Below are 25,197 nucleotides of genomic sequence, written 5' to 3' on the forward strand. Positions count from 1 at the left end.
ACTAACTTCACTTGAAATGCAAACACAGCCTCATGACAAATCCCTTAGCTCCTAAATTACCGTCCCTAAACTTCTAAACAGAAATTCTGGAGATGCCATGGGGCAGGAGCTGGGCATTTTTCATCTTTGGATCACTAACTTGTAAATTCATGCCAAGAAGACAGTAGGCTCTCCTTACATGTTTCCTAAAAAATTTATGTTCAAGAGAAATCTGTGTATCAAGAGCTTTCATTCCTTTAAAAGAAATATTTATGGTTTGCCATGATGTAAGAAACTTTTGGGAGTGATATCTACAAGGAGGGAATTTCAATTGTGAGAGCTTCAATTTAAAAAAAATTCATCCAGCAGTTGGTTTCTCTTCCAAACTTCCTTGAGAAACAGCCTCAACCATATCATATTGCGCTGGGTTTTATTTTAGGCATCCTAACCCAAACCAAGTTTATTTCTCCCCTCATTAGTTTATTTGAAAAGCAGTAAGTAAAGAAATCTTACATCCCAGCCTTAAAACTTTTCACGTGTTCCAGGAACTCCCTTTGCACTAATTATACTTATAACACTGGAACTAGATTATTTCCTTTATAGAACTCAGAGGCTTCCAAAGAATATCTGAAACTCTTAACCTGAAATCAAATGAGCAGTTTGAGGATCTCAGTAACACCATAAAAACAATCTTTACCCTTTTATTTCTTTTGTTAATACTTTTCTCAGGTCTCAGTTTCATCAGTTACTTAATAACCTTGTTTATCAATTTCCTTATTAATAAAAGAAAACTTCATTCCTAGGAGCTTAGGTGAAGTGAATTGCCTCTATCCTCCTCCTCGTTAAGCTTTTGGAAGGCACCTTGGACAAATGAGCCTAAATTACCGTGCCTGCCAACAGCAAATATTTTCCACAAGAAGGCCTTTTTAAGGAGAAATTTAGGTCAAAAGCAGCAAAATTTAAAGAGTTTACAGTTTACAGTGACTACTGAACTAGCGCTATGAGAGAGAGAGTGAGAGGGAGAGACAGAGAAAGACTTCTTTATAAACATAATGCCATTTAATAAATGTGGAATGAATTGATATAACTAAAACAAAATTCCCATTTTATACTTCTCAATATGAATAAATGATTAAGGCAAGATTAAGATCAATGATGGGTTACAACCATTAGCTGAAATGTTGTTCTGAAACTGAGTGTTCAAATGGTCACAAAGTTTCTCCATGCATGTTACTTACGAATTACAAATGGAAAACGCCCCTTTATACCAAAGAGATCCAGCATGCATCATCTTACAACTACGTGATCAAACTTGCTCTCACCCACAGGGAACCCATCTGACTTTATTTGCCACCTGATGGGATGCAATTAGTACTCAATATCACCTATGTAGTTTTCTTGCTAAAAACCAGAGCCTGTATCAATTATGAAGAAATAATCATACACATCTAGAATGTGGAACATTCTTCAAGACACTGATCTGGATTCAAAAAAAGTGAATGTCATGAGAAACAGAATAGGGAGAATACTGCTCCTGATAAAGTGATCAAACAGACCAAAACAACAACAACAGAAAGCGAAGTGTAAATCTTGATTTGACCCAGGATTTTTTAAATCTATGAAAGATAGTATTAAGACAATCAAAAAATTTAAATATAGCCTGTGTAAAATGGTAATCCATGTATTTAATTCTTAGGAATAGTTAATGGTATTTTGGTTATATAGAAGAAAGTGTTAACTCTTAAGTAACTACACAGTTCAGCATAAACATGCATATCTGTTTTAGATCCATTTGTATGTACACACAGAAACACATACATACATATACATAGAAAGAAAGCAAATGGGTGAAATGTTAATTTGTGAATCTTGGTGAAAGGTATATGGTATTCCTATTCAATTTGTTAATATTTCTGCAGGCTTAATTTTTTTCAAAGTAAAAAGTAGGGGAAAAATAAGAAAATGGATATACACTTTTTACCAGAAACACTGTATGGCTGTCAATACCTTCATAAAAATTATATATCAGCTTTTTAAAAAAAGTCTTATTTCTCCTGTCTCTGCCATTTCATATGTGTGTGACCATAGATGGGCTATTAAGTTCTGAATAAATTTTTCTAATCTGTAAAATGAGGAGATAATGCTCATTTTAAAGAAGAATAAAGAGACCAAGAAGATCCTAAAACTTGTGTTTGCATATCTTCTCCTACGTACTATGGTATGAAAGGGAAAAGTGCTCACATTACTTCTCTCCTCTCATCCCTTTCCTTTCTCAAGCAACACTTGGATCAAACAATGGAAAATGTTATTTTCATTAACATGGGAATTCTACTATTCTTGTCTTTTGGTGTGTGATGACACGTGCAGCTCACAGGGTAGAAGATTTGAGGTGGAAGGGCTAAAACATGGTTACCCTATGATCATTTCTATTGTTGCATCACAATAGAGGATAAGGGTTAAATTCAACCATTTTTTTTCCAGGTTTCAAAAAATGTTTTTTGTTTTTTTTTTTTTTTTTTTTCCTGCTGTGGCCAGCAGACCTTGATTTCTGTTGCTAGGAAACCTGGAAGGTACTTTTTAGTCCTCATAGAAACCATGTTTTAATGCAGTCACTTTCAATGACTCTTTATTGGCTGTTTTGCTTGGTGCCAACTCAAAGAAGGTTCACATCAAACCCTTACAAGGTGAACCTGATCGTGTCAAACTGCGCTAGCCCTGGGGACTTTGTGGAAGTGCCTCAGGGGTTTCTTGGGTGGGAGCCAGGGGGCAATACCCCTCCCCGCTTCAAGCAGAGCAATTCTACTTTGATCTGCTTTAATGTTAGGCTTTCTTTGAAGAAAATGCTTTATGGGAGGGAGTATTTGAAAAGCCTTGACCTAATCTAACACACAAGAAAGCTGAATTTCTGCGAAGTGACTTGCCCAAAGTTACCCAGTTCCCAAACACCAAGACTGGGATTAAACCTGAGTGTTCTGATTCCAGATCTCTTTCTATTACCCCACACTTCCTGCTGCTCCTCACCATGCCTACCTGGTCCTTCCTTTCCCCATGTTCTGGAGATCCCTGGCCTGACTCTGTGCCCAGACCTGTGAAGGACAGTAGACCCTGGAGGGCAGTGTTGTAGTGGGCCCAAAACTGTTGGCCCCTGGATATTTTCCTGAGGATGCTGCGATTTCTAGTTAACTACTGACAGCACTTTCCCCAGGTTCCTTTCAGAGAGAATGGCTTTAAGCAGTCGTATGGAAAAATATTTTTTTCTACTGTGGCTGTGAGCATTTGGGAACTTGTTCCTGAGAACAAATAGGAGGATCTGGCTCAGCAATACTGGGGATGATATAATCTGAACCACCTCCTGTGACAAACATCTAGTAATTCTTTTTTTTTTTTTTTTTGAGACGGAGTTTTGCTCTTGTCGCCCAGGCTGGAGTGCAGTGACAAGATCTCGGCTCGCTGCAACCTCTGCCTCCCAGGTTCAAGCGATTCTTCTGCCTCAGCCTCCCGAATAGCTGGGACTACAGGCACGTGCAACCACGCCCAGCTAATTTTTTGTATTGTTAGTAGAGACAGGGTTTCATCGTGTTAGCCAGGATGGTCTCGATCTCCTGACCTCGTGATCCGCCTGCCTCGGCCTCCCAAAGTGCTGGGATTGCAGGTGTGAGCCACCAAAACACCTAGTAATGTTTTTAAGCATTTAAAAAATGCCTAGCAGAGCTCAGAAGACTGAAAAAGGTTCAAAAGCAAAGCAGGAAAAGAAAGCCAGAGCACATAGATATGATCTGATTTTGCTACTTTAAGAAGGTGGGGGGCAGTTTATTAACCCAATTCAGGTGTCAATGTCAATTTAAGGACAGCAGTTGAGACATGTTCAAGATGGAGGTGAAGCCGACCCAGTAGTCCCATAGACCAGAGGTCTCCAAACCTGGGGCCATGGACCGGTCTGTGGCCTGTTAGGAACCAGGCGGCACAGCAGGAGGTGAGCAACAGGTAAGCAAGCATTACTGCCTGAGCTCCATCTCCTGTCAGAGCATTGATGGCATTAGATTCTCATAGGAGCATGAACCCTGTTGTGAACTGTGCATGTGGGAAATCTAGATTGTGTGCTCCTTATGAGTATCTAACTAATACCTGGTGAGGTGAAACAATTTCATCTGAAACCATCCCCCTGGTCCCCCAACCCCTGGCTGTAGAAAAATTGTCTTCCACGAAACTAGGCCCTGTTGCCAAAAAGGTTAGGGACCACTGCCATAGACAGTTGTTTTGGGATAAACATAGAAATTGATCCTTCTGGTCTTAAAGCTTGAAACTTATATTTGTTTTAAGAGTTCCTTCCTCAGGAAAGGATCCCTCGGGCCAAGGATCCCTCGGGCCTCTCAAAGTATCAAACAAGCAAAACTCACCAGATCACCACATCCAGACAATGAGATACTGGACATATTAATTCATCATGATAGCTTTCTTACCCCTCCCTAGTTCCTGTTTTCTTACACATTGTTGCATTTCTCCCTGCTATATAAACCCCAAGTTTTAGCCGTCAGGGAGATGGATTTAAGAGTGATCTCCCATTTCCTCCATTGCAGCACATGATTAAAACCTTCTTCCTTGGCAATACTCGTTGTCTCAGGCATTGGCTATCTGTGTGGCAAGCAGCAGGACCTAAACCAAGCCCCTGGTGTTTTGGTAACAGAAGGCTGGAACTGAACAAGCTCCTAACCCCTAACATTCATAACGCTGGGACTTATGAGGACTACACACACAACAAAAGGGTAAGCCAGACAAATTCAGCACAGGGTGAAGACAAGGAGATTGCTCTCTTCCTGGCTAGGCTTCAGGTAGAAGCATGAAAATTCTACTCTGAGAATTCATAAGTATGGGCCTTATGGATTTAGAGTACAAACTGATGCTTTCTAAACATCAGGAACTCCCCTAACCTGGTCAATTAAAAAAAATTGATCTCAGCCAAGTGATAAATCTAAAAGAGTACATTTTGGAAGCAGAAGTAAACACATTTTTGAAAAAAAAATTTTTTTAAATTTTCACTGGATTCCCATAGTTAAAATCTCACAGAAGTTGTTTTAGCCTCAGACCTGTGTGTGCTGTGTGATCCCACAAACCCCATTTAAAAAACTTTAGGAAGAAAAAAATCCACCAGTAGAAAAAGAAGACAAAGCAATACCATATTTAGAGTTCCTAAAATTCCAGATAACATAACATTCTGGCAGATGAGAAAATAATAATTTTTAAAAGGATTAAAAGTACAAAAAATAAAACCCAAAGAAATAAGACACTCTTACAATTAAGTAGATTAAAATAGGTAGATAAAAAGCCAAGTAAAATTTTGAGAAATAAAAAGCAATCATTATATTAAAAATTAAATTGACAGATTAAATAACAAAGTCAGAACTGAAGCAGGAATTTGTGAATGGCAAAATAGGTCTGAGGTTATTATGCAGAGTGGACTACCAAGAAATGGTGAAGAAATGTGGAGGGTAGAATGAAAATCAGCAATACACGTCAGACAGAAATGTCAGAAAGAAATGATAAGGATCTGAGAGGCAGAAATTTCTAAAATTTATGAAATTCATAAATGCTCAGATTCATGTAGTACAATTAATGCCAAGCATAATAAAAAGAAATTTGCATCTAGACACATGAGAGTGAAATTATAGAACACCAAAGACAAGGAGAAGATCTTAGGAGAAACCAGAAAGAAAAAGAACAAATATTTTATCAATAGCAAACTTCTCCAAAGCAATACTGGAGGCTAGAAAAGAATAGAATAACTTAAGAATGCTAAAAGAGGCCAGGTGCAGTGGCTCATGCCTGTAATTCCAGCAATTTGGGAGGCCAAGGCAGGCAGATCACCTGAGGTCAGGAGTTTGAGACCAGCCTGGCCAATATAGCAAAACCCCGTCTTTACTAAAAAAATACAAAAATTAGCTGGGCATGGTGGTGTGTGCCTGTAATCTCAGCTATGCAGGAGGCTGAGGCAGGAGAATTGCTTTAATCTGGGAGGCAGAGGTTGCAGTGAGCTGAGATTGGGCCACTGCACTCCAGCCCGAGGGACAGAGCAAGACTTTGTCTTTAAAAAAAAAAAAAAAAAAAAAAAAGAATGCTAAAAGAAAATGTCTAAAAAGCTAGATCTCTGTATTTAACTAAACAATAACTATGAGTACAGTTGAAATATAGACCAGTCCAGACAAAAATATAGAGAGTTTTCTACTCACAGATCTTTGCCCAAAGACATACCAAATTTGGCTGGGTGCTGTGGCTCTCACCTATAATCCTAGCACTTTGGGAGGCCAAGGGAGGATTGCTTGAGTCCAGGATTTTGAGACAAGCCTGGGCAACACAGTGAGACCCTATCTCTACCAAACATTAAAAAATTAGCTGGGTGTGGTGGTGTGAGCCTGTAGTCCCAGCTACTTGGGAGCCTGAGGTGGAAGGATGGCTTGAGCTCAGGAGTTTGAAGTTGCAGTGAGCCATGACAGTACCACTGCACTCCAGCCTGGGTGACAGAGCCAGATCCTGTCTCAAAAAAAAAAAAAAAAAAAGAAGAAAAAGATAAATTTTATCCAGAGTGTTGCTCAGGCTGCTCTCAAACTCCCGGGCTCAAGTGATCCTCCTGCCTCAGCCTCCCAAAGTGTTGGAACTACAGGAGTAAGTCACCACATCCAGTCTTGTTTTATTTTTTATCTAGTATTTCTTCTTGAGTCAGTTTTAAGTTATAGTTTTCTAAGACAGAGCTTCTAAATTTATCAAAGACCAACACTTTTGTGAAATACAAAATTATGTGCTTGGATGCTGCAGTAGGGTAACAACAACAACAAAAAATGCTTTAACAGGTTTTAAGCACGTACTCTCAGTTTCTGTACTTACTTTGTGGCAGAGTGGCAAGAAATAATTTGCTGATCAGTCAGCTGACCACACTTTGAATAGCGCTGTTCTAGGAAAACATCTGGTTGTCAAAGTTTTCAAATCTCTTAATAGAGTACTGTGCGTAATATTTTCATATTAAACATTGTTAGTGATGTGTAGTTATGTTGTTTTACCAGTCCTAATATTGTTTATTTCCACTGTTTTTCTAGATATATCAGGCCATAGTTCTACTTCGGTAGTCTCTTGAAAGAAACAAATTTGGGATGTCGATTCTCTTTATTGCATTTTTGTTTAGTTAGATGACTAATGTGCTTGTTAAGGACATGGACTCTAGAGTCTGGGGTATGGGCTTGAGCCCCAATTTCTCTACATACTAGCTGAACAAGTTACTTAATCTCTTCAAGCCTCAGATGCCTCAACTGAAAAAAGGCGACAGGCCAAGCACGGTGGGTCATGCTTGTAATCCCAGCACTTTGGGAAGCCTAGGTGGGTGGATCACCTGAGGTCATGAGTTCAAAACCAGCCTGGCCAACATGGTGAAACCCCATCTCTACTAAAAATAACAAAAATTAGCTGGGTGTAGTGGCGGGCATCTGTAATCCTAGCTACTCAGGAGGCTGAGACAGGAGAATTGCTTGGACCCCAGAGGCGGAGGTTGCAGTGAGCCAAGATCGCACCATTGCACTCCAGCCTGGGCAACAAGAGCAAAACTCCATCTCAAAAAGAAAAAAAGAAAAAACGCAATAATAATACCTATATATAAGGTTATTGTAAGAAAGAAAAGGGTTAATATGTGTAAAACATGTAGAATATTTCTCAGGATATTATAAGTTCTTAAAATATTAGCTTTATTTTCACTATCGCATTAATTTCTGCTTTTCCTTTAATGATTTTTCTTCCATTTTTTGCATTTACTCTGCTATTAATCTAACTTCTTGGGTTGTAGACTTTATTATCTGAAATTTTTTTCAGTATGGGCATTTTAAGGCTGTCTACTTTCTATAATTACTGCCTTAACAGAATCTCAAAAGCTTTGATATGTAACATTATTATTTTATGTAGTTTTAAATTTCCACTGGTGTATTAGTTTTCTTTTGCTGCTGTAAAGAAATTACCACAAATGTAGTGGCTTAAAATAACACAAATGTCTTATGGTTCTACAGATCAAAAGTCTAACACTGGTGTTATTGGGCTGAAATCCAGGCGATGGCAGAGCTGCGCTCCTTTCTGGAGGCTCCGGGGAGAATTCTCTTCCTTAAACTTTCAAGCTTCTCGAGGCCCTCTGCACTCCCTGGTATGCTGCATCTTTCAGACCGCTTCTTCTGCCGCTCTCCCAGGCACTTTAGGACCCTTTCGTTTACACTGGGTGCACCTGGATAATCCGGGTTAATCTCTTTGTTTAAGGTCAGCTCATTAGCAGCCTTAATTCATCTGCTACCTTCATTCCTTTTGTCACGTGACCTAGCATTTCACAGTTCCCAGGGATTACAAAGTGGATACTTGGGGGACAGTTTTGTTTTTTTTTTTTGCCTACCGCAACTGATTTATACATTTTTAAGTGTCCCAATATATGTGAAATTTTTGGTTGATTTTGATTTTTAATTTTAAAGCACTGAAGTTACACAATGCACTAATAATAAAAATAATAACAAAAATAAAACAAAAACATGGTCTTCAAGATTATGAGTGAGTCAGTTTGTCAGCTATCATTGTTTCTTTTTTTTTTTTTTTTTTGAAACAGAACCTCGCTCTATAACCCAGGCTGGAGTGCAGTGGCGCAATCTCAGCTCACTGCAACCTCCGCCTCCTGGGTTCAAGTGATTCTCCTGCCTCAGCCTCCCGAGTATCTGGGACTACAGGTGCGTGCCACCACGCCTGGCTAATTTTTTGTGTTTTTAGTAGAGATGGGGTTTCACTGTCTTAGCCAGAATGGTCTGGATCTCCTGACCTGGTGATCTGCCTGCCTGGGCCTCCCAAAGTGCTGGGATTACAGGTGTGAGCCACCACGCCCGGCCCATTGTTTCTTTTCTGATGGTGCAGATTAGAGGCAGGAGAGGTTAAAAAGTTAAACTGATTAGAAAGGAAGAAAAAAAATTCATTCTTGATATTATTGTCCACACAGTTATTCCTAGAATTTATGCAAACTATTAGAACAAATAAAAAATGTTGGATTGTATTTAGATACAAGATATAATATAAAATATTATTTGCATTACAATAACTAAGCAACAAATAATCAGACAACATAATTTTAAAAGACACAATTTATGTTAATAATAAAATCTAAAAGCTGCCCAGAAAAAAAGTAATGAAAATGTCCAATATCTCTAAAGAAAAATTTTTTTAGAGATAGAGGCTCACTTTATTACCCAGGCTGGAGTGCAATGGCACAATTCTAGCCTTTGGCAGCCTCAAACTCCTGGGCTCAAGCAATCCTCCCATCTCAGCCTTTGGAATAGCTGGGACTACAGCCATGTGCCACCATGCCCTTTTTTTTTTTTTTTTTACTTTTTGTAGAGATGGGGTCTCGCTATGTTGCTTAGACTGGTCTGGAACTCCAGGCCTCAAGGTATCTTTCTGCCTGGGCCTCCCAAAGTACTGGGATTACAGGTGCAAGCCACTGTGCCCAGCCCATGAAAACATTTTTAAAAGACATGCAAGAAGAACTTATTGAGAGATGCATTGTTTTCACAATGGAAAGACTCAATATCATAAAGATGTCCATTCTCCCAAAATTACTTTATAAATTATATAATTGCAGTCATAGCCTCAATAGGCATTTTTAGGGATCTGGACAAGCTGATTCTGAAATATTATGAAAGAGTAAATGGTCAACAAGTGCCAAGAAAATCTAGAAGAAAGAAAAATAGGAAGAGGGAAAAATAGGGGAAAAATCCATAAGCCTGTGTAAAATTTTGTAATTTTAAAAGTATAGAACTGATTCAGAGATAGAAAAGTAAATCAATGAGCAAACCTAGAAATCAGCACACAAAATAGGGAAACAATATGACAGGTAGTATCATAATTCAGTGGTGATAAGGTAGACTCTTCAACAGATAGTGTAGAACAGTTCATTACATACATGAAAAAGTTAAATCCCTATTTCATGATATACAAATTCACATTCCCAGATTCAGGCTTAAAGATTGAAATTAAAAAAAAAAAAGTCTTAGAATGAAGCATGGAGAAATCTTCATAGAACTAAAAAAAGGATGAAATATTGATACATTTAACTACATTGAAAATTAAATTTTAACTATATTAAAATTTAAAAGACACCATAAACAAAGTAAAAAGGAAAATCATATACTGGAAAACGTATAGAAACCACATATAAATTGCAAATTTATTTTAAAAACTGCAATAACACAATAGAAATGTCACAAAGTATGTAAATACGCAGCTTAAGCAAAAAGCTCAAATGGACAACAGCATATGAAAATATGCTCAACTTCACTAGTTCTCACGGAATTGAAAAGTCAAGCGGCCAGGTACCACTTGAAACCGTCATGTCAGCAAATACAATTAATCTGGTGCACCAAGTTTTGGTGAAAATCTTGATCATTGCTGGTGAGCTTGAAAATTAACATAGCCCTCTTGGAGAGCAATTTGTCAATATTTGGCAATGTTGAAACTGACCTATGGCCCAGGAATTCTACTTCTAATTTCTTTCTTTCTTTCTTTCTTTCTTTTTTTTTTTTTTGAGATGGAGTCTCGCTGTGTTGCCCAGGCTGGAGTGCAGTGGCATGACCTTGGCTCACTGCAAGCTCCACCTCCCAGGTTCACGTCATTCTCCTGCCTCAGCCTCCCAAATAGCTGGGATTACAGGCACCCACCACCACGCCCGGCTAATTTTTTGTATTTTTAGTAGAGACGTGGTTTCACCGTGTTAGCCAGGAGATAATCTCTGTCTCCTGACCTTGTGATCTGCCCGCCTCGGCCTCCCAAAGTGCTGGGATTACAGGCGTGAGCCACTGTGCCCGGCCTCTACTTCTTCATTCTTTAGGGTCTACTCCCATATACACTAGGCATGTGTGCTAGTGTAAATGTACAAACATGCTAATTGTATTCTTTGTAATTTAAAAAGTGGGGAAAAAAGTCATGCTCCTGAATAGAATGGATTTAAAAAATAATTGTTTTTATTGAAAAGTTTATTAAACAATCTTAAAGCTAGATTTACTAACATTCACAATGATAAATTCCTAAAGTGGCCGGTTAAGTGCAAAATGTAAATTGTAAAAAGATATTTAAAGGATATCATTTACATAAATTTAAAAACCATGCAAGATCATATTTAAATAAAACTATGCATGGAAAAAGTAAGAAAAATCACGTGGGAACAATATAGACAAATTTAAGGAGGTTCACTCTGGGGAGGGGAGGGATGAAGGTGGGGCCTTACTGTATCTTCAAAGTCTTACTTCTTTAAGGAGAAAAAAAAGCAACTTGTTTCCAGTAATACTAACATCTAAACATCTTGGTGATGAAATATTTGTTACTTTTATTGTTAAAAATAAAATTTCTCATTTTATTTTGCATTTTGAAAAAGGAGACAGGAGGAGAGAATAATCATGGACTCCCTGGGCACAGCACCGCAGGTGGCTTTGCCAGTTCTCCCAGCCCCGCGCCGCTCCTGCGCCTGCGCTGAGCCTCCACGTGTCCTCAGGAGACTTAGCCTAGCCTGGGTATCACCAGCAGTGGGCCAGGCCGCTTTGCCTTCAACTCCCAACAGTGACCTTGCAGAGGTCAGCCTGGGGCCACCAGGAGGAGTTAGTAAGAGCTTATCCTGTGGGGGCACTCACTGGGGCTGGTGGCCGGGAAATCCCAGGTGTTTTGTTGGTTTGAGTTTTGTTGTGTTTTTATTTTTCTTCCCCTGAGATCAGGACTGAAGCAGGGACGCAGTGCTCAGCATGCCCAGCCCACCGCGGGCCACTGCGTGGAGAGCCCCTGCCAGGGTCGCCTGCTCACGCCCCCTAATCCGCTCCTGGCGCGCGTTCCTGTCCTCCTCCTGCTGTGACTAGTGTGCATGGAAGGGCACAGTGGTGGCAGAAAGACTTGTGGCGAGATATCAAGATCCACAGGAAGTCATAAGAGGAAAAGCATTTTGTTTGAACTCCACCCACTGACCTTTTGTGGGTGAGCTTTCGGTGAAACAGCAACATCCTCAGAACTCTTAGAGAGACGGCTTTGTAACCCGGGGGAGAGACACCGCTTCCAAATATAATTGACGTGGCTTTCCTGCCTTAATTCGGGGTATCCTTTTTCCACCACATAATCTTCCCTTTGTCCGCGCTGATTCCTGTTTAGTTTGGCAGGGCCAGCTGCTGGCAGGCTCCCCCAGTGCTGAATGCTCCGCGCTCCACTGTGCTAGGCCTGCTGAAAAAGCAGACAGCGCTCCCTCTCTCCCAGAATCAGGAGCCAAATGCCACACCGATTGTGCAACTTGTCTCTGGTTACCAGGAAAACGTAAAGAAATGCCAATGAAGCAGAAAGGTCGACAAAATTCTTTCCAACGCTTGAACAAAAAAGGTATTTTTAGGGCCCTAGATTTATGGAAGTCAATTCTTCCACTCCTCGCCAGACTTTCAAACCTCCTATTCTTTGCACTACATTATTTGAATAAACCGTAAATACCCTTAGTTGCTCTAATAGCAACTGCTGGTCCATATTGTGCAAGGCGGCCATGGTCTGAAGACCTCGTTGAATTTGAAAGACAGAAGTTCCGTTTCTGGCACATAAACTTGAATCAGGGCTATAGTTAAGAGTGCCAGTGAGGTCCACATTTTGACAGCTAGATAAGCAGGTCATTTATTCAAAAGGACTTTGAATCCATGCCCAGAGTCAAATGCAGTCCTTTGTAAAGCCCAGCAGGCTTGAAATAAAAACTTCTTAACTGAGTTGATCAGTGTCCTGCATTTTAGGGGTCAGGAAAGTATTTATGATAAGTTGGAAATGGAGACAGGGCAGGAAATTCTGGGCCTGGAAGGATGGCTTCCTCACCAGGGACTGCACCACCATATTTTCTAATTTGTGTCTTGAGGGAAAGTTTATATTTTTTTGCTGAAAATATTATCTCCTTGTGACAAAACCACAAGTCTGGGAAGAGAACACAAAAGGAATAAAGAACAAATGAGATCTGTGATGCCTCCTGGATAAAACTTTAAAAACCCATAGGCACCGATCAATCCAATTTACTGAATAAATATGTACCAGGTGCTGTGTTAGGTTCTAAGGGGCTAAAATAACTAAGATACTGAACTAAAGTAGAACTATTGGGCTCCTAATGTGATAGCTTTTCCACTATAGACAGCCCTCTTCTTCCAAGGGTCCCTGCCAAGGCTTCCCCTACCCTAAACAGTGCCTTGGTAAAAATTAGGAAAGTCACCCCTTCCTTAAGACACTTGACTTTCCAACAGTGCCTTGGTAAGAATGAGGCGAGTCCTTAAGACACTTGACTTTCCTCTGGCAGAAAATTGCAAAGAAAGTGTGCACAAACCTACAATGTGAATGATGCCTTCCTGTGTGTGTGTGCCTTTGTTTAGGGCACAACCTGACCGGTCTGATCATCAGACATGGTGATCCACACTCAAGATGGGAAAGAAAGCCAGGGGCACAGCCTCCTGGAAGCCCCTACTCCCTGCCTCATCCACACCTTGTTGCAAAAACCGCACCATCCTTCAAGACTTCTCTATGAAGCATCACTTCAGGGAGGCTGTTTTCTTTTTCTCTTGTCTATTCCCCTTCTGGGAATATACCCATTCACCCTGGCCATCAGACAGTCCTGTATATGTCAACCCAAGGTCTCACTCAAGCTCTCTCTCAAAGGGCTCCTGGGCCCCATGCAAATTTAGAATGGAGTCAATTTGCATTAAACAGTTTAATGTGTTGCAGAAAATAGAGAATGGCAAACTCCTGTGGCCTGGACTTCTCAGAGTACACAAAAGACCAAAGACTGTTCTAACTTCACAGATGTCCTGTCAAAGGCTCATGTGGCCCCCCAGATAATCTGTTATGCAAGTAAAAACAGTTAATAAGTTGCCTAAAGGCTCGTCTTCCAGTCATTTTTTCCTCTTTAGATCTGAAAGAACTCTTTTGAGCAACTTCAAAGTTCAAATTGTGGTATTAAGTTTGAGTTGAAATGGGTCCTTTCTCTTTTTCTCAGAATTATACTGAAATGAATGTGCTCTGCTACATCCTGGCATGCACTGGAGATGGGGGTTAGGTCAAAAATGAATAGGATGGTTCCTGCCTTCAAGCAGCCAATAGGAATAAAAATACTTTGCATGTGTAGTTTCCAAATTGTTTTCACATATATCACAACACCCACAGCAGCTTTGAGAGGGAGATGTTATTACATATATTTTATAGGTAAAGTGGATGAGGCTCAGAAAGGGTAAGTCTAAGCTTACACAGTAGTGAGTTGAAGTGACACCCGAAACTCTGCTCTAAATTTTATCTTTCCCCAGGCTGAAGCTATAGTCCACAGAGCAAAGTAGTGTGATTAGTGTCACCTTAGTAGTGCAAACAAAGTTGTGGGCACAGAATTAGAGGGAGTAGTTTTCCCTGAGGGTGCAGTAAGGTGGTGTGAGGAATGGGGAAATGGAAGAGAGAAGAGATAGGGTTGCAACTGGTGAGTCCCAGAGGAAGGGCGAATGGCAGCAGGAATGGCCTGGCTTAGCCAAGCACCCAGAAAGGAGAAAGTCAGGCCTTGGTGAATGCTGAGTGGATAACCAAGCACCATTGGTCTGGAAGCTTGAGGGCTGGTCTGGAGGCTTGCAGGCTGTCAAACTCTTGAAGGAGTGAGAGAATGAAGGTCCTGACAGGACAGGCTTTGAGCATAAAGTGATTTCAGTGGACGTGGGAGCCACTCGGGTAGTGACAAGCTCAGATTTGTGTTTGGTGGAGAAATGTTAATTTAGCAGCAGGGTGAGGAAGGGATTATCAGAAGGGGTGGGAAAGGACACAAAAGAACTTCCAGGTCCTTTTAGGGCCAAAAGTGCGGATGTGGGATCTCAACCCAGGCAGCAACAGTGGGAGCAGAAGGCAGGGGAGAAACATGAGATTACAAAGAAACACACCTCAGCTGTTTTAGGGTGTTCAGATGGGGACTTCTAAGTGCACATGAACATAGTCAGTTGTATTCTTTTCCAGTGGAGGGATCCTAGCTTTCAGACATCCCCTTTTGTGGAAGCCAATTAAATGTTTTAAAATTAAAGCAGATTAAAGCAGAGCTGATCTGGCCGGAGAGGGGCACTTGGATGCCTGGTGCTCCAGCTTCCTGAGGTGGAGCCCTTGGCAACCAGCTCAGCTTGAAAACCAGAGCTCCAGTGCTCCAGCAGGACCCAAAGGCTGCCTAAATGGACCATATCTCTATGGATACATTCTCCGTGTGTGTGTGTGTGTGCGTGTGTGTGTGTGTTTCTTGGAAAATTGGAATTAGAGTCTTTCCTACTGTCTGTGATTGATTGCAGCCAAATATTGCTATGTAAAAGTTTCAGAATTTCAGGATTCAGAAAACTAACTGGTCGCTTTGAGACCAATGTTGACCCTACTTGCATTTTCAGCCAGCTGGTGGGCCACAGATGTTCACTGAGTGTGGATTCTGTGTCCACCCTTACGCATGTCAGGGGTGCTGCACTGACTGGCAAAGTCTCAGAGCTCAAGGAGCTTCTGTATTAGTGGGGGACACAGGCAACACATATACATGAGCAAATAATACTTTTAAACATAATCAAGTGCCATGAAAAAAACAAAACAAAACAGGGTAATGTGATTGAGAGCCAAGGAGGCCAGACAATCTGACAAGGTGGTGTTTGACCTGTGATCTTCAAGAAGCAGAGGCTCCCAAGTAGATCTGGGGGACGTACATTTCAAACAGCAAGGCCAGCAAGCATCAAGTGCATGAGCCTGGTGCTGGCTCAGTGTGCTAGAGGGTCAAAGACAAGGCTATGGGGCTGGGGAGGGGTGAATGAGTGCAAGAGGGAAAGAAGATAGGATTCTCTTTAGGCAGGCACCGATCACATGGGGCCTTATGGCTGGACCAACGAGTAGGATTTCATTCTAAATGTTTTTGGAAACTGTCAGGGGAATGAAAGGATCTGGTTGACATGGTAGGGCTCCCCCAAGCTGCCAGGTGCATAAGGGACTTTAAAGGACAAGAATAGAAGGAAAGAGGCCAGTTAGGAGAGGGAGGATGCTGACTTGGACAACAATTGAATCAACAAGAGAATAGGGTTAGAGATATATTCTGGAGGTAGAGTCAACAGAACTTACTAATGAATTTAAGTGGGATGTCAGGGAACAAAAGCAATCCGCAAAAACCCCTGTGTTTTTGCCTGGAGCAATTTAGTGGGTGGTGGTGTCATTTAAAGAGATGGGGAGATTTGAGGGTGGGAGTCAATTTGGCCTAAGGCAAGGGTTGGGGACTGGGGGCAGAAGCCATGGTTCTGCTTTGGCTCCTAAGTAGCAGAGGTACAGGAGGAGATGCTGAGTGTGGACAGCTGGTTGCTGATACTCAGAGGAAAACTGGACTGGACATATGGATTTTTAAACTTAAAGATCCACAAGCATTATCTTTGAGTGCTTACTATGTGCTTGGCACCACTGATTTACATAAAAAGTATTTTCCATTGTTGGAAAAGTGCTTCTCTGCTGAGAACTGGCTCCCAGAATAGCACAGAGCTAAGACAGAACTGGGTTGTGCCTTGGGCTGGATAGTGAGATGGAACAGCCCACCTGTTACCGAGAAGAAACTTTCCAGGGTAACCATCTGGCATCCTCTGCAGCATGCCAGATCTTTGGCACAAATCTGTCTTTAAAACAACAACACAATTAAGCTTCTGCAAAGCATGGTGCTGTGCAAATCCAGTGTTAGAGATATCATCATGACATCTAGGTTCCTTTCCAATAGCATCGCTCTGCACCCAAACAAAGAAGCCTTTCAGTGTGGTTTGTGTTTAACCTCAGATGGAAATAACTATGTGGGAAAATAAATTACTCAAGGGCTCAAAGTACTATTCAGACCAATTAATACTAATTGCGTACCTATAGTATTGCCAAGTGTTTAATTTCTTTGGAATAATGCTTGATGTTGCCAGTCCTTAAATGAATCAGCTTGATGTTGAGAATGTCATACCATCATTATTTGTATAATTTGTATTATTTATTTTGTGTTGTATTATTTAACATTTGCTAGTTCTGTCGAGGAAGCCAGGCAAAGCATATTAAAGACACATTTCTTGACAGAATTAGATTTGCTTAAAAAAGAAAAAGGAGGAAAGGAAGGAAGACAGGGAAAAAGAGAGAGAGAGAGAAAGAGAGAAGCAAAGAGGAGGGGAGGGAAAGGGAGGGGAGAAGGGAGGGAAAAGGAGAGGAGAGGAGAGGGAAAAGGGGAGGGGAATGGGGAGAAGGGAAGAAGGGAAGAAGGGAAGGGGAGCAGGGAAGGGAAGAGAAGGGAAAAAATAAAGCAAGAAAGAAAGAAAAGAAGAAAGACCCTCTCTAGCACCCTCACGTAAAGTGAGATCTCTAGGGACAGCAGTGTGCTGGTGGTTTTAGTAGTCAGCAAGAAGCAGATAATAGACAACAAAGACTTTCTGCTCTTCCGCATATTTTCCATTCTTTGAATGGGAATCTCAGAAATCTAGACTGGAAGAGTTTTGAGAATTATCCATCTATCCTTCTACCCATCCATGTATTCAGTCACTAAGGAGAAAATATTTTCAGCCATGGTGGGGACAAGGCATGGGAAAAGTCTATGCCATCCATGGCAAACACTGTCTTAGGCACTTGGGTATTTGTTCATTCTCTTTACGTATTTATATTGTGCCTACTACAAGCCATACATGGTTAGGCTCTGAAGACACACTTCAGAAAAAGATAGATATAGCCTCTGCCTTTAAATTTGTTTATGCTGTAGTAATTAAGTAATTACATGGGTATTAATAAATCACAAAATACATAGCTAGAAAAATAGTCTTTATTTTAATTGAATCAGAATCCATAACAAGAGGACCTCACATGGGTCTGGGAGAAAGGACAGGTTGGGAAAAGTTTCCTCAAGGAAATAATGTGTCTTTTGAGACCTGAGTGATAAGTAAAATGGACCAGGCAAGGGGACTTGGGTAGGGAGTAAGCGTCCCTAAGGAACTGTGACTCCAGATAATGAGGATAGGGTACATCTGTCAACAGGTGGAACAGCACCCTATGTTATTAGTGCCATTAGCATGGTTTAAAATGGAACTATAAGTGTTGAGTGCTTTTATTCTTAGTTTATCCTCCTTTCCCTGGGTTTTTGTTTTGATTTGGTTTTGATTTTTAAAAATAATTTAAACTGCCTGGGGGCTGAATCATAATTTGATCACTTAGTTTGTGATCATGGGCTGACTCAATAACACTATAAGGTGGTTGTGATGACTAAACGAGTTAATAGTACCTGGTACCGTGTACAGTGTATATTAGGCACTCAATAGGTTTGGTTCCCTCCTCCCATACATAAGCAATCAGTGCTTGTAAACTGCACAGCAAAGAGGTGATATCTGAGACTACTTAATAGTTGAAGAGGCATTTGACTTAGCCCTTATATTACTATCAAGGGCACAGGAACAGAATGTTATATTCAGGAAACATTACACTCACACTGTACTACAATAAATCCTTCTTGTATTTTGAATCTTTTTTACTTTGTCCTGTGCTGCAAAAGAAAATTATCTGCTTTGAAATGACTCAAATAATTAGGTTCAGCTCACCCATATCATCATTTTTTCTTTAACCCAACTGATTAGTAACCTGAATTACCTCTTCAAAGAACCTTTGAAATGTTGGATAACATAATCATAGTAGTAACAGCAGGTGGTAGAGATCATGGGGCCATCTTAGAATTCTGCCTATGACCAGAAAGATTTTTTGAGTATCTACTGAGGACCAAGCACTGGGATAGGGGCTGGGCTTTACCTCGAAGAGCCCCCATGAAATTCCAGCTTTCACAGAGCTTGTCACCTGGGAAGACAGATAAGACGATGCATATGTAAACATAAAATAGAGAGGGATATGTTCTCTCAAGAAATTAAAGCATGGTGTTATGATAGAAACTTGGCATAGGTGGTCCCATTTTAGAGCAGGAAGATCTCTCTGAAATGGAGACATTGGAGTTGCATTTTGAATGATATAAGGAACCATCCTTGCAAAAAGCAAAGATGCAACAGCAAAGTTTCTAAGGCAGGAGAAAGCGTCACATATGTAAATGATGAACAGAAAAAGGATTAGTGTTGCTGAAGTGAGCATTCTAGTTGTTAATCAAAAATGGTAGGATACTCTAAAATGACTCTCCCATACAAGTATTAACTCTCCATTAATGGATTTTACACTTGTTAGGCTTTTTTCATTATCAAATTTCAGTAATAGTATGCTAGATCATCCTGAAAAATCTATCAATCAACTCTAACAACAAACATTTAGTAAGCAACTTTTATATGTCAGTCATTGAATAAATCAGTGAACAAAACAAAATGTCATGTCCTCATGGAACTTGCATTTTAGTGGGAGTGAAACACAAAACAAAATTTAAAATGGGTAAAACAAAAAGTATGTTAGACTGTGAAAAGTGCTAAGGAGAAAAAATAATGTTGAGAAAAGACTTAACAAATTTCTTCTACCCATCCCTTCAGTAATCCAAATGTGCATACATCCATTCATACATGCCCCATATATCTTACATTGATGGCTTGCTTACTATGAGCCAGATATTGAGGATACAAATTAAATAAATTGTGAAACTTCCTCTTCTAGCTATGATACAGTTACTGCTGCCAGATTTGCTCTCTGGCATATCATAAAACTGGAGAGAAAAAAACAATCTTTCCATCATTGAACAGCAGGGGAACTGAGGTAAGGAAACGTCAGATGAGCCCCATATTTGTCCTAGCTTCTTGCTGGGGGCATGTTTTGAACTGCAGTGCAGGGAGATAGAGCCCAAGCAGTGCACAGTGCTTTTGCTGAGCTGAGAACGCTAAGATCAGACTTCAAGATGACAGAAGCATCTGGAACTCTCAGGGCAGGGTACTGAAAAGGAGGGTTCTGAGGAGAGCTGGGACCCTAAGAATCTGTGCATGTGTGTTTTGTGGATTCATGGCCAAGGGATATACCGTGCATTCAGAGGAAAAAATTCCATGAGTCCTAAAAGAAAGTGATTGCTTCAGGGCTGAGAGCAGACCATGAAATATTAGAAGCCATGTAAAGTTAGAAGACAGATTTCTGGAACAGTCAGTATGGCAAGCATCTCCGAAAACCTTGGGCATTTCGTTCAGACCCCAAAAGCACCACAACCTATAAGCAAAGACCACACCTCAGATAAGGGACCCAACTTAGAACTAAAGACAAAACTATACTCAAACAGCCCTAACAAAGAACCAAACCGAGCTTGACAGAACAGGGAAGATTCCAAGTAGTTTACTTGTTTGCCAGACAAAATAATACTCTCTTTAATAAAAGACATTGCAAACTAGACTGGCTCTGTTCTTTAGCATACTGTAAAGCTGCAGAAATAATACGAATTTTTCCATCATTGAACAGCAGGGAAAACTGAGATAAGAAAACATGTTTGAGCCCCATGTTTGTCCTAGCTTCTTAAGTAAAGTAGTATAATAATTGATTTTACTTTAAATGAACCTAATTAACTTAATTTTAAATTAATAGTTTTTTGATAAGACTACATTATTGTAATTCTTAGAACATCCACTAAAAAGATAGCTAGCTGAAAGTATAGGTGTAGATAAGAAGCCAATAGAGAATTTTAAAAGAATACTAAAAATTTTTGATTTTACAAAAAAGGTAGTGAAAAAAGGGTAAGAAGAGTAAAAAATAAACAAAATAGATGGGACAAATGTAAAACTAATCAATAAGAGGATAGATTTGAGCCAAACCATATCAATAATAATATTAGATGTAAATACGTTAGAGGCCGGTTGCAGTGGCTCATGCCTGTAATCCAGCACTTTGGGAGGCCGAGGTTGGCCAATCACTTTAGGTCAGGAGTTTGAGACAAGCCTGGCCGACATGGTGAAACCTCATCTCTACTAAAAAATAAAAAAATTAGCTGGGCGTGGTGGTGCACACCTCACCTACCCAAGAGGATGAGGTGGGAAAATCTCTTGAACTAGGGAGCCGGAGGTTGCAGTGAGCCAAGATTGTGCCACTACACTCCAGCCTGGGCGACAAGAGCAAAACTCTGTCTCAAAGAAAAAAAAAGAGTGGGTGGAATGTTCTTCATCAAATCCATGACCATAATTGGAGATTTTAACACCCCTCTTTCTGTTATTTATACAACTAATAGACAAATAGACACAAACACAAACAGTAAAGAATACAGCAAATTTGAAAAATGCTATCAACCCACAAGACCTAACTGACATTCAAAAAACAGTATACCCAATGATACAGAATATGTATTCTTTTTCTTTTTTCTTTTTTTTTTTTTTTGAGACAAAGTCTCACTCTGTTGCCCAGGCTGGAGTGCAGTGGCGCTATCTCGGCTCACTGAAATCTCTTCCTCTGGGTTCAAGAGACTCTCCTGCCTCAGCCTCCCGAGTAGCAAGGATTACAGGCGCCTGCCACCATGCCTGGCTCATTTTTGTATTTTTAGTAGAGACAGGGTTTCACCTTGTTGGTCAGGCTAGTCTCAAACCCCTGACCTCAGGCAATCCACCTGCCTCGGCCTCCGAAAGTGCTGAGACTACAGGCGTGGGCCACCGTGCCTGGCCAGAATATGCGTTCTTTTCAAGTATACATGCTGCATTCACCAAGATAAACTTTGTCTTATCATATTTCACACACTTAAAATCTTAGAGTAATATTAAATTAAAAATAAATGACAATAAAATATATAAATAATAATACATCTAGAAATAAAAATAAACAATATAGAAATAACAGCTATATGTTATATAACGTATATAACAGAATATACAAATATTTGTATAGACAAAATATAATAACAAATTTAATATATAGAAATGCCACAAATAGTTGGATATTTAAAAACACATTATATAACCTATGGATCAAAGAATAAATCTAAAGGGAAATATTAGAAATCTTAAAGCGTATTTTGAATTAAATAATAATGAAAACACACAGTATGCTAAAATTTGTGAGATGCAGCTAAAGAAGTGTTTAGAAGAAAAGTTATAACATTAAATGTTTATATTAGAAAAAAGATGTAAAAGCAGTAAGTCCCATCTTAAGAAGCAGAAAAAAAGAGCAAACTAAACTTACAGTAGAAGAGTGAAAATAAAAAGAGCATATAAACTGAAGTAGAAAATGTGTAAACAATAAAGAAAATTAATAAAGTCAAACAGTTTTTTGAAAATAATAAAATTGGTAAGCACTTAAAAGTAAAAACACAAATTATTAACATCAGCAGTAACAGAGGAACTATTGCTGCATATCCAAGAATAGTGAAAATATATTATAAAAATGTTTCTTTTAATAAATTTGATAATAGACAAAATTAACAAACTCTTTGAAAAACTCATCTTAATAAAACACTTAAAAAAATTTAAAAACTGGCTGGGCGCAATGGCTTACGCCTGTAATCCCAGCACTTTGGGAGGCCGAGGTGGGTGGATCACAAGGTCAGGAGATCAAGACCATCCTGGCTAACACGGTGAAACCCCGTCTCTACTAAAAATGCAAAAAGAAATTAGCTGGGTGTGGTGGCGGGCGCCTGTAGTCCCAGCTACTCAGGAGGCTGAGGCAGGAGAACGGCGTGAACCCGGGAGGTGGAGCTGGCAGTGAGCCGAGAACACGCCACTGCACTCCAGCCTGGGCGACAGAGCAAGACTCAGTCTCCAAAAAAAAAAAAAAATTAAAAATCTGAGAAGCTTATATATATTAAAAGAATTGAAAATTGAATTTGTAATTCAAAACATTTCCACTAAGAAAAACTGCAAGCCCAGATGGTTGCACTTGCAATTTTTTTTCTTTTTTCTTTCTTTTTTTTTTTGGACGAAGTCTTGCTCTTGTTGCCCAGGCTTGAGTGCAGGGGCGTGATCATGGCTCACTGCAACCTCCGCCTCCCGGGTTCAAGCGATTCTCCTACCTCAGCCTCCTGAGTAGCTGGGATTACAAGTGCCCGCCACCATGCCCGGCTAATTTTTGTATTTTTAGTAGAGACGGGGTTTCACCATGTTGGCCAGGCTGGTCACAAACTCCTGTCCTCAGGTAATCCGCCTGCCTCAGTCTCCCAAAGTGCTGGGATTACGGGTGTGAGCCACCGTGGAGGCCTGCACTTGCAATTTCTATCAAACCTTATAAAAAACAAAAACAAAAAAATCAACCAATTCCACCAATGTTGTCAGAGCACAGTGGAAGAGGAAATATTTATCAGCTCATTTATGGGGCGAAAATAACCCTATTACCAAAACTTGACAAAGACATTAGAAATAAAGACCACCATCTGTATGAACATAGACATAAAATCTAAATCTTTAATCTAGTAAATCACTCCAGTACCATATAAAAAGAATAATAAGTTGACCAAATGGGCCAGGCTTACGCCTATAATCCCAACACTTTGGGAGGCCAAGGCGGGTGGATCATGTGAGGCCAGGAGCTCAAGACCAGCCTAGCCAACATGTCAAAGTCCCGTCTCTACTAAAAATACAAAAAATTAGTCGGGCGTGCTAGCAGGTGCCTGTAGTCTCAGCTACTCGGGAGGCTGACGCAGGAGAATGGCGTGAACCCGGGAGGTGGAGCTTGCACTCCAGTCTGGGCGACAGAGCAAGACTCCGTCTCAAAAAAAAAAAAAAAAAAAGGCCGGGCATGGTGGCTCACGCCTGTAATCCCAGCACTTTGGGAGGCTGAGGCGGGCGGATCACGAGGTCAGAAGATCAAGACCATTCTGGCTAACATGGTAAAACCCCATCTCTACTAAAAATACAAAAATTAGCCAGGCGTGGTGGCGCATGCCTGTAGTCCCAGCTACTCGGGAGGCTGAGGCAGGAGAATCCCTCGAACCAGGGAGTCAGAGGTTGCAGTGAGCCGAGATCGTGCCACAGCACTCTAGCCTGGCGACAGAGCGAAACTCCGTCTAAAAAAAAAGAAGAAGAAGAAAAAAGAAAATACAAAAATCATCTGGGTGTGGTGGTACACGCCTGTAGTCCCAGCTACTCAGGAGGCTGAGGCAGGAGAATTGCTTGAACCTGGGAGGTGGAGGTTGCAGTGAGCTGAGATTGTGCCACGCACTCCAGTGTAGGCAACAGAGGGAAACTCCATCTCAAAAGTAAAATAAAATAAAATAAAAATAAGTAGACCAAATGGATTTTATCTCAGAAGTGCAATCAGTGCGATCGATCAGATAATTTACCACATTTAAAGAATAATATTGCAGAAACATCTTGAAAATGAGATATAAAATGTTTTAATGCCATTTTCAATGTCATAACATGCACAAACATTATTTTGAGACCCCAACATAAAACTTAAAACCACAAATTTTGTAGAAAAATAATACAAAATATTTTTCAACTTTGAAGTGGGTGAAATTTGCCTAGAAAAGACACAAAAAGCCCTAAACATAAAACAATGATAAATTGAACCTCAAAGTAAAAACAAAAAAGAAAAAAGTCTGCTTCTGAAAAGGCAAGTCACAGACCAGAAGAAAATATTTGTTTTCTGTGTATGTATGTAGATACATACACATATTTAATTATCTACATCTACCTGTCTATATACTAAAAAGACAACCAAATCAACAACAACCAAAAAAAGTGTAAAAAAAAGACTTCACAATAGAAGCTATAAGAAGACCCAATAAACTCATGAAAAGATGCTCAACATCATTCATTATTAGAGAAATGCTATTAAAGACACCAAGATAGCATTTACATGGACTAGAATGGCAGAATATTGAAGAGATTGATAAAACAGTACTCCCAGTATCAGAGAGTTGTAGAATAACTGGAGCTGTCATATGTTGTTGAAGAATGTAAAATAAATTACAGCCATTTTGGCAAAGTTTGGTAGTGTTTTTGTAAAACTAACATACATACTACACCTTCCAGCAAATCTGCTCCTAGAAATGAGTATGTACGCCTACAAAAAGGCTTATTCAAGAATATTCATAGCTACTTTATTCATAATAGTTATGAGCTGGAAAAAAACTCAGGCAACCCAAACTAGTAACAACCCAAATGTCCTCCAACAAGAGATAAACAAATTGTGGTATACTCATACAAGGCAGTACTAATCAGCAATAAAAACAAATGAACTACTGATGCATGCATTGCTAAGATACTGACTAAATGTCTGTAAGGGTGATCTTGGACACTTGTGGGCCCCGCTGCGGGC

The 25,197-nt window shown here is 40.1% G+C and overlaps 1 long non-coding RNA gene across 1 annotated transcript; it reads left to right on the forward strand.

Moving 5' to 3' along the window:
• Nucleotides 1-1,464: 1,464 nt before the first annotated feature.
• Nucleotides 1,465-6,089, forward strand: LOC134728861 (uncharacterized). Its single transcript, XR_010109732.1, has 2 exons — nt 1,465-3,963; nt 4,601-6,089. It is a non-coding gene; the product is annotated as an uncharacterized LOC134728861 (long non-coding RNA).
• The last annotated feature ends 19,108 nt before the right edge of the window (nt 6,090-25,197 follow it).

The sequence above is a fragment of the Pan paniscus genome, chromosome 14 (genome assembly GCF_029289425.2).
Source record: "Pan paniscus chromosome 14, NHGRI_mPanPan1-v2.0_pri, whole genome shotgun sequence".
NCBI lineage: Eukaryota > Metazoa > Chordata > Mammalia > Primates > Hominidae > Pan > Pan paniscus.